Consider the following 9,292-nt stretch of genomic DNA (forward strand, 5'->3'; position numbering starts at 1 on the left):
AAAAAAAAAATCAGAACAAAGCAAAACCAACAAAATGTAGTGTCTACCTTTGCTCTGAGGTTCCCGAGGTGTTACTCCATGGTGGGTCTGTTCCCCTGCTTGGTCTTGACGTTTGGTCTTGCCCAAGTTGTCGGCTCTGCTGAGCCCGGCAGATTAAAAAATACACAATTTCTTACTCCCGCTACAAGTTCCACTAGCTATAAGCCTTTAAACTTTTTAAGTATTCCTAGATACGTGGTTCAGAGTTTTGGAGCTCTGCCCTAAACCCTTTTCACCTGGTATTCTGTGGTAACTGCACCTCTACCCTATCTGCCATCCTCTGGATCTCCAATTGCCTTATAAGATGTTCTTGATGTCATCGCACAACTCTTATGGTCTTCAGCCATTAGTGTCTAATACGTCAAATCTGTTCGTGAGATGGTTTCTAAATTAATGTGGGATATATATAAGATCCTATATATTGGCTCTAGTGAACTCATTTTTTTTTTCATCTTCAATTTCAACTTGCAATTGATATTCTGTTCCACAGTTGTTCCCTAACTTTATTCCTGCATATTCCATACAATGAGGTCTGTGTGTACTTGTATAGTCGCTATTTATGTTGTTGAAAAAAGGTATTTGAAAGTCGTTGGTCTTGTAAAATTCTATCTTGCAATCTCCAGTGTTGTTTCTATCACCAAAGCCATATTTTTAATGACGGGTCCTTCCTCTCTGTTCCCAACTTTCACATTCCAATCACCAGTAATTATCAATGTATCTTGATTGCATGTTTGATCAATGTAAGACTGTAGAAGTTGGGGTGTTTTTGTGTTTTGTTTTTTTTTTTCTTTTTCTTATGAATAGGTGTTGAATTTTGTCAAATGTGTTTTCAGTATCAGTTGATATGATTATTTTTTCCTTCAGTCTGTTCATATGGTAGATTACTTGGATTGATTTAAAATGTTGAACTAGTCTCACATTCCTGTAATGTTGCTGTTAGGTGCTGTTAAGTTGGTTCCGACTCAGCAACCGTATGAGTTCTGCTTCATCTTCATAATTATTGTTATGTTTGAGCCCAGTGTTGCAACCACTGTGTCAATCCATCTTGTTTGTTGATGCTTTACTTTACCAAGCCTGACGTCCTTTTCTGATATGTGAGATGAAGTCTCACCATCCTGGCTTCTAAGGAACATTCTGACTGTACTTCCTCCAACAGAGATTTGTTTGTTCTTCTGGCAATCCATGGTATTTTCAGTATTCTTCACCAACATCACAATTCAAATGCATCAATTCTTCTCCAGTCTTTCTTATTCACTGTCCATTTGCAGAAAAGTGAAACACATCATATGCAAAAGAAACTCAACTTGGATTAAAGGCCTAAATGTAAAACCTAGAACTATAAAGACCATCAATGAAAAAAATAGAAACATATTTAGGAGCTCTGAAACATGGCATGAACACACTATCAAACATTACTGACAACACATAAACAGCAGAAGACAAACTTGATGACTAGTTGTGGTTATTAGAGGCCATTGTGTAAGTTCTGATTCATAGCGACCTCATGAACAAAACACTACCTGGTCCTACCCCATCCTCACATTCTTGTTACTCTTGAGCCCATTGCTGCTGCAACTGTGTCATTTCAGCTTGTTAGGGGTCTTCCTATATTTACTGACTCTCCATTTTCCGAAGCATGATGTCCTTCTCCAGGGACTGCTCCCTCCTTATAAAATGCCCAAAGAAACAAAGAAAGAGTCTTGCCATCCTAGCTTCTAAGAACCATTCTGGCTCTACTTATTCCAAAACAGAATATTTTTTTCCTGTCCATGGTAGTTTTTCTTCTTCAACACTGTCTTAGGCTGGATCCTCTAGAGAAGCAAAACCAATGAAGTTTATATATGTATAGTAAAAGAGAGATTTATATCAAGGAAATGGCTCATACAGTTGTAGAGGTGGTCCCAAGTCCGTGGGTTAGATGTCAGGCTGTAGGTTTATGGCTCATGTAGTTGCAGGACTGATGAACCAAGATCAGCAGGCCAGACAACAGGCAGGCAGATAGGCAGTCAAGAAGGTAGGTAAACAGTCAGGCAGGTAGGTCAGTAGGCAGGCTTCTGATGGTTCCCAGGATTGAGAGGTGATAGAGGAGGTCACTAACTCAAATTCAAAGAAGCAGAAGTCAAAGGATAAGCCAGATATAAGATCCAGACCCAGCAGAGAGCACACAAGCTTTGCCTGAGTGGCCCATATATTGGAAGCAGGCCACAGCCCTGAGTGAATTTCCTTTCAATTAATTGGCTGCTCACAGCAGACTTCATCATAGAGTTTATTATATTAGAGCTAATTATGAGGATAACTACATCTTACCTGCCAAGCACTGGGAATCTTTGCCCAGTCAAACTGACACAAAACTGTACCTATTAGAAACACCATAATTCAAATAAATCGATCCAGTTGTCAGGATTTTTGTTTTCTTTAAGGTCCACACTGAAGATTGTAGTCTTTGATCTTCATCAGTCCTCTTCCCTTCCAGCAAACAAGATTGTATCATCTGCATTTCACATGTTTTTAATGAGTCTTCCTCTAATCCTGATGCCATGTTCTTTTTCATATAATCTATTTTTTCAGATTATTTGCTCAGCACATAGATTGAATAAGTATGGTGAAAGGATACAACCCTGCCGCACACCTTTCCTGAGTTGAAATCAACCAGTATTCCTTTCTCTGTTCTATAAATTTCCTCATGGTCTATGTACAGGTTCCTCATGAACACAATTAAGTATCCTGGAATACCCATTCTTTGCAATGTAATCCATACTTTGTTATGGTCCACACAGTCAAATGCCTTTGCATAGTCAATAAAGCACAAGCAAACTTCTTCCGGGTATTCTCTGCCTTAAGCTAAGATCTGTCTGATGTCAGAAATGATATGCCTCATTCCACGGCCTCTTCTAAATCTGACTTGACCTTCTAGCAGTCTCCTGTCAGTGTACTGCTGCAGCCCTTTTTGAATTATCTTCAGCAAAAGTTTACTTGATATCAGTGACATTGTTGGATGATTTCAGCGTTCCATTGGGTCACCTTTCTTTGGAATTAACACAGATATGGATCTTTTCCAATTGGCTGACCAGGTAGCTATCTTCCAAATTTCTTGAAATAGACAAATGAGGGACTCCGGGGGTGCATCCCTCCACTCATCTGTCAGTTTGTCACACTGTGGTGGCTTGCATGTTACTGTGATTCTGGAAGCTGTGTCACCAGTATTTTAAATACCAGCATGGTCAACCATGGTGAACAGATTTCAGCTGAACTTCCAGATGAAGACAGACTAGAAAGAAGGAAAACCTTATGACTAGAGTGGACCACTGTCAGTACCAGAATATCAAATATTGAAACATGATGAAGAGCACCAGAGTATTGTCAGATATAATGCTAGAAGATGAGTCCCTCAGGTTGGAAGGCACTCAAAATACGACTGGGGAAGAGCTGCCTCCTCAAAGTAGGGTTGACCATGATGATGTGAATGGAGTAAAGCTTTAGGGACCTTCATTTGCTGATGGGGCACAAGCCAAAATGAAGAGAAACAACTATAAACATCCATTAATAATTGGAACAAAGAATGTACAAAGCATGAATCTAGGAAAATTGGAAGTTGTCAAAAATGAAATTGAACACATAAACATCAATATCCTAGGCATTGTTGAACTGAAATGGACTGATATTAAGCATTTAAAATCTGACAATCACATGGTTTACTATGCCAGGAATGACAAGTTGAAGAGGAATGGAGTTGCATTCAGTATCAAAAAGAACATGTCAAGATCTGTCTTGAAGTACAATACTGTCTGTGATAGGATAGTATCCACATGCCTACAAGGAAGACCAGTATTATTCAAATTTGTGCAGGAACCACTAAAGCCAGTGGTGATGAAACTGAAGAATTCTACAAACCTCTTCATTCTGAAATTGATCAAACATGTAATCAAGATATATTGATAATTGACATTGGCTATCTAAAATGAGGGGGGTATAAAAGCACAAAGTGACTGGCTTACAAGTTTTCAAGAGGGAGTTTAATTTCAGAGTGTGCAGGGGAAGGTAGAATCCCCACTGAATAGTTTTCATCTTGTCTAGATGGGTCTGGTGAAAGGAGATAGGGATAAGATTCTTATGATTCATTAGTGAATAATTGTTACCATGACTAACTGTGACCATCACAACTGTAAAGGCAGACGTTTTGTAACAAAAAGGACGAGTAGTCAACCTTACAGTCCAGGAACAGAGGACCCTAAGACCATCAAGGGAGAAGAGCACAAGCTGAATGTGGGAAGCAGCGACACCAGAGATGGAGGTGGAGATGAGGACATGGACAGATAGAGCAGCTGAGGACTCTAGACTCATGGAAAGAGAAAGGCTGTGTGCTGGCGGCCAGGAGGCTGGCTTGCAGAATGTGCCCTTTGATCGTTTAAATGATTATATATTCCTGAGTGTTTTTGTGTACATCCCACCCCCTCACACCCCCCTAAAGAAACCAGAATGAATAGAAGCATATACAGTTAAATGATGATGCACAGAGGAAATTATAACCATTGCAGTGAAATGATGAGTGTAAACCCCATGCTCTCCCATGTAAATTATCACTCAATTCACAATAAAAACTTTTAAAAGAAAGAAAAGATGTATTGATAATTACTGGTGATTGGAAAGCAAAGGTTGAAAACAAAGAGGAAGATTGTTTGTTGTTGCTGTTAGGTGCCATCAAGTTGGCACCGACTCATAGCGACCCTATGTACAACAGAATGAAACACTGCCGGGTCCTGGGCTAACCTCACAATTGTTGCCACACTTGAGCCCATTGATGCTGCCACTGGAGGATTTGTTGCTATGTTGCTAAGTGCCATCGAGTCAGGATCCGACTCATAGTGACCCTGTACCCCTGTACCCTGTTTCAAAGGAGCAGCTGGTGAGTTGGAACTACCGGCCTTAACGGCCCAAACTGACGTTACAGTTTACTTTATTAACTGGCAACGCCACACCAGAAGTTCACTGGAAGAACATTAGTTGGAAAATATGGCCTTGATGATAGAAACGATGCTGGAGATCGCATAATAGAATTTTGCAAGACCAATGACTTGTTCATTGCAAATACCTTTTTTAAACAACATAAAAAACCACTATACACATGGACCTTACCAGATGGAATACACAGAAATCAAATTGACTACATCTTTGGAAAGACATGGTGGAAAAACTCCATGTGATCAGCCAAAACAATGCCATCAATTGCTCATATGCAAATTCAGGCTGAAGCTGGAGAAAACAAAAAAAAGTCCATGAGAGTCAACATATGACCTTGAACAAATCCTACCCCCCCACCACTGAATTTAGAGATCTGAAGGACTGATTTGATGCATTAGACACTAAAGACCAAAGACCAGAAGAATTGTGGGATGACATCATACAGGAAAAAGTCATTAAAAAGACTAGAAGAAGGAAAAAAACAAAATGGATGTCAGAAGAGACTCTGAAACTCTCTCTCCAGTGTAGAGATGCTAAAGCAAATGGAAGAACTGAGGAGGTAAAAGAGCTAAATAGAAGATTTCAAAGGTCAGCTCAAGAAGACAAAGTCAAATATTATAACGAAATATGCAAAGACCTGGAGTTAGAAAACCAAAAGGGAAGAACATGTTCAGCATTCCTCAAGCTGAGAAAACTGAAGAAAAACTTCAAGCCTCGACTTGAAATATTGAAGAATTCTATGGGCAAAATATTGAATGATGCAGAAAGCATCAAAAGATGATGGAAAGAATACAGAGTTACTATACAGAAAAGAAATGGTTGATATTCAACCATTTCAAGAGATAGCATATGATTAAGAGCCAGTGATACTGAAGGAAGAAGTCCAAGGTACATTGAAGGCATTGGCAAAAAACAAGGCTCCTAGAATTGATGGAATACAAATTGAAATCTTTCAACAAAGTGATGAACAACTGGAGGCACTCACTCATTTATGCCAAGAAATTTGCAAAACAGATATCTGGCCAATGGACTGGAAGAGATTCCATATTTGTGTCCACTCCAAAGAGAGGCAACCCAGTGGAATGCGGAAATCATTGGACAATATCATTAATATCACACGCAAGTAAAATTTTTCTAAAGATAATTTTAAATGACTACAACTGTACACATAGACAGAGCAGAGATGTCAGCTTGAGGACAAAGGTGCGCTGACCCAAGCCATGGTATTTTCAGTAACCTCATATGGATGCGAAAGCTGGACAGTAAATAAGGAAGATTGTAGAAGAATTGATGCCTTTGAGTTGTGGTGTTGGAGGAGAATACTAAAAGTGCCATGGACTGCCAAAAGAACCAATAGATCTGTTTTGGAAGAGGTGCAGCCAGAGTGCTCCTCGAGGCCAAGATGGCTAAGCTTCGTCTCTCATACTTTGGACATGTTGTCAGGAAGGAACAGTCGCTGGAGAAGGATGTCATGCTGGGTAAGACAGAGGGTCAGAGAGAAAGAGGAAGACCCCCAACGAGATGGATCAGCCAGGTGGCATCATTGATGGTGTCAAGTGTGGCAGCGGTAGTGAGGTTGGCCCAGGATGTGCATGGGGTCTCTATGAGTCAGTCCCGACTCAATGACACCTGATGACAACAACAACAACAACTGTACATTGACAGAGAACTGCTAGAGGTTCAAGCTGGATTCAGACGAGGATGTGGAATGAGGGATATCATTGTTGAAATCAGGTGGATCTTGGTTGCAAGCAGAGAATACCAGAGAGATGTTTACCTGTACTTTATTGACTATGCAAAGGCTTTCAATTGTGTGGATCAGGACAAGCTATGGACAACATTGCAGAGAAAAGGTGGGAGGGGTTGGTTTGTCAGTCGTCAAAACTCTCAGGGGTCTCCTCTAAATGATCTAGTTCTTGTTTATGGGTTGTCAAAAGTTTTAGGGATCTCCATTAAACGATCCAGTCCAATGACTAAACCAGCCTAGTTGTGGCACAGCACATTCTGCTCTGGTCCACTGGGAGGTAAGGGAAGAAGGTTCCTTCATTAACTGATTTCAAAGCCAAAAGTAGTCATGGCTGTAGATGTTCAACTATCCCTGCCAGATTTCTCTTGAGGCTGCTGTCAGTCTTCTTTCAGATTAGCATATACAGACTCCAGGTCAATGTGGAAAGATGGACGCACCACTTCCCCCTGGACACATCAGTGAGTTAGTATGCAGGGAAACCCGCAACACTGGGACCTAGTCACAGCAGCAGCCTAGGGCCCAATCCCCCACATACACCTGTTCGTTTACCTGTTGTGGTGGTTAAGTGCCATCGAGTCGGTTCCGACTCAGCAAACCTGTATAAAGTTTCAAAAGAGTGGCTGGTGGGTTTGAACTGCTGATTTTGATGAGCAGCCTAGTGCTTATCCTACAGAGATAGGTTTAATCAAGTGTAGTCAGTTATCTTGCAGTAGTGAGGGTGGAGCTGGGGGAGTCAATATGTGTCACAGAACTCTGGATGCAAACGTATCTACAAATATCTTCAGAGTGAGTACATTGCAGGCCAGTTTTAAAGTATGTACCCTGAAGAGTTAAAACTGCAGCCAAGAAAGATTCTGACTTGGATCATTCCACAAAAGACAGCTTTCTTTCCCAAGGGAGAGATCCTCTCCTGGGTGGGCCCATGCCACTCTGGGAGTGGTTTCAGCAGGCAAGAGGCACTTGATCCTGTTTCGGTTCCTGGACTGAGCCTTCACTCTAACCCTTCATAAATCTAATCACACCGTCAGCCTGTATCACCTCTTTCAGCCAAGAGTCATCTGACATGAGCAATGATATCCCTCATTCTACATCCTCTTCTGAATCTGGCTTAAACTTCTGGCAGCTGCCTGTCAATGTACTCCTACAGCTGGTGTTGAATTATCTTCAACAAAACTTTACTTCTGTGTGATATTAATGATAATGTTCAATCATTTCTACATTCTATTGGATCATTATTCTTGTAATAATCCCCATAATAAGCACTGGACTGCTAACCACAAGACTGGTGATTCAAACCCACCTGCTGCTCCTCAGAAACCCTATATAGAGTAGCTATAAGTCAGAACCAACTTGACAGCACTTAACAGCAACAATAATGCTATACAATTCTTTTTTAAAAACATGTTTTACCAGATTAAATTTACCTGAATTTTGTTGAGAAATTTTGCATCTAAGTTCCTAAAATATATTGGCCTCTGGTTTCCTTTTTTAGGTAACTCTTCGTTGGTTTTGATATTAGAATAATATGGCCTCATATAATGAGCTAATAAGTGTACTATCGTCTTCTATTTTCTGGAAGAGATTGCAGAGAATCAGTGATAATGTTTTTGTAAATGTGTGGGAGAATTCTCCAGTGAAATGATCTAAGTCTGGAGATTTCTTTAGGAAAAGTTTAAATTATATGTTTAATTCTTTAATGGTTTTGTTGTCGTTGTTAGGTGCCATTGAGTCGGTTCTGACTCACAGTGACACAACAGAACAAAACACTGCCTAGACACTGCCTGATTCTGAATCATGCTCACAATTGTTACACGTAAATCCATTGTTGCTGACACTGTACCAATCCATCTCGTAAGGGGTCTTCCTCATTTCGCTGACCCTCCACTTTATGAATCACAATGTCTTTCTCCGGAAACGGGTCCCTCCAGATAACATGTCCAAAGTCTGAGAGATGAAGTCTTGCCATCTTTGCCTCCAAGAAGTATTCTGGCTGTACCTCTTCCAACACAGACCTGTTTGTTTTTCTTGCAGTTCAGAATAGTTATTGTTGTTGTTGTTGGTAGGTGCCATCGAGTCGGTACCGACCCATGGTGACTGCATGCACAGCAGAACGAAACACTGCCTGATCCTGGACCAACCTCACTACTGTTGCCACGCTTGAGTCAATCGATGCTGCCACTTGGCCAATCCATCTCATTGGGGTTCTTCCTCATTTTCTCTGACCCTCCACCTTACCAAACATGATATCATTCTCCAGTGACTGGTCCCTCCTGACACTATGTCTGAAGTATGAGGGACAAAGTTTGGCCATCTTGGCCTCCAGGGAGCACTCTGGCTGCATTTCTTCTAAAACAGATCTATTGGTTCTTTTGGCAGCCCATGGCACTTTCAATATTCTCCTCCAATACCATAACTCAAAAGCATCAATTGTTCTACGGTCTTGCTTACTCACTGTCCAGCTCTCGCATGCATATGAGGTTATTGAAAAATGCCATGGCTTGGGTCAGGCACACCTTAGTCCTCAAGCTGACATCTTTGCTCTTCAAC

General features: G+C 40.9%; 1 protein-coding gene across 1 annotated transcript in view; it reads left to right on the top strand.

Moving 5' to 3' along the window:
* The window catches only part of LOC102821123 (uncharacterized protein CXorf66-like), a 93,889-nt gene that overhangs the window by 24,437 nt on the left and 60,160 nt on the right, over window positions 1-9,292 (top strand). The window lies entirely within an intron of this gene.

This window comes from Chrysochloris asiatica, unplaced genomic scaffold, assembly GCF_000296735.1.
Source record: "Chrysochloris asiatica unplaced genomic scaffold, ChrAsi1.0 scaffold00308, whole genome shotgun sequence".
NCBI classification, from domain to species: Eukaryota; Metazoa; Chordata; class Mammalia; order Afrosoricida; family Chrysochloridae; genus Chrysochloris; species Chrysochloris asiatica.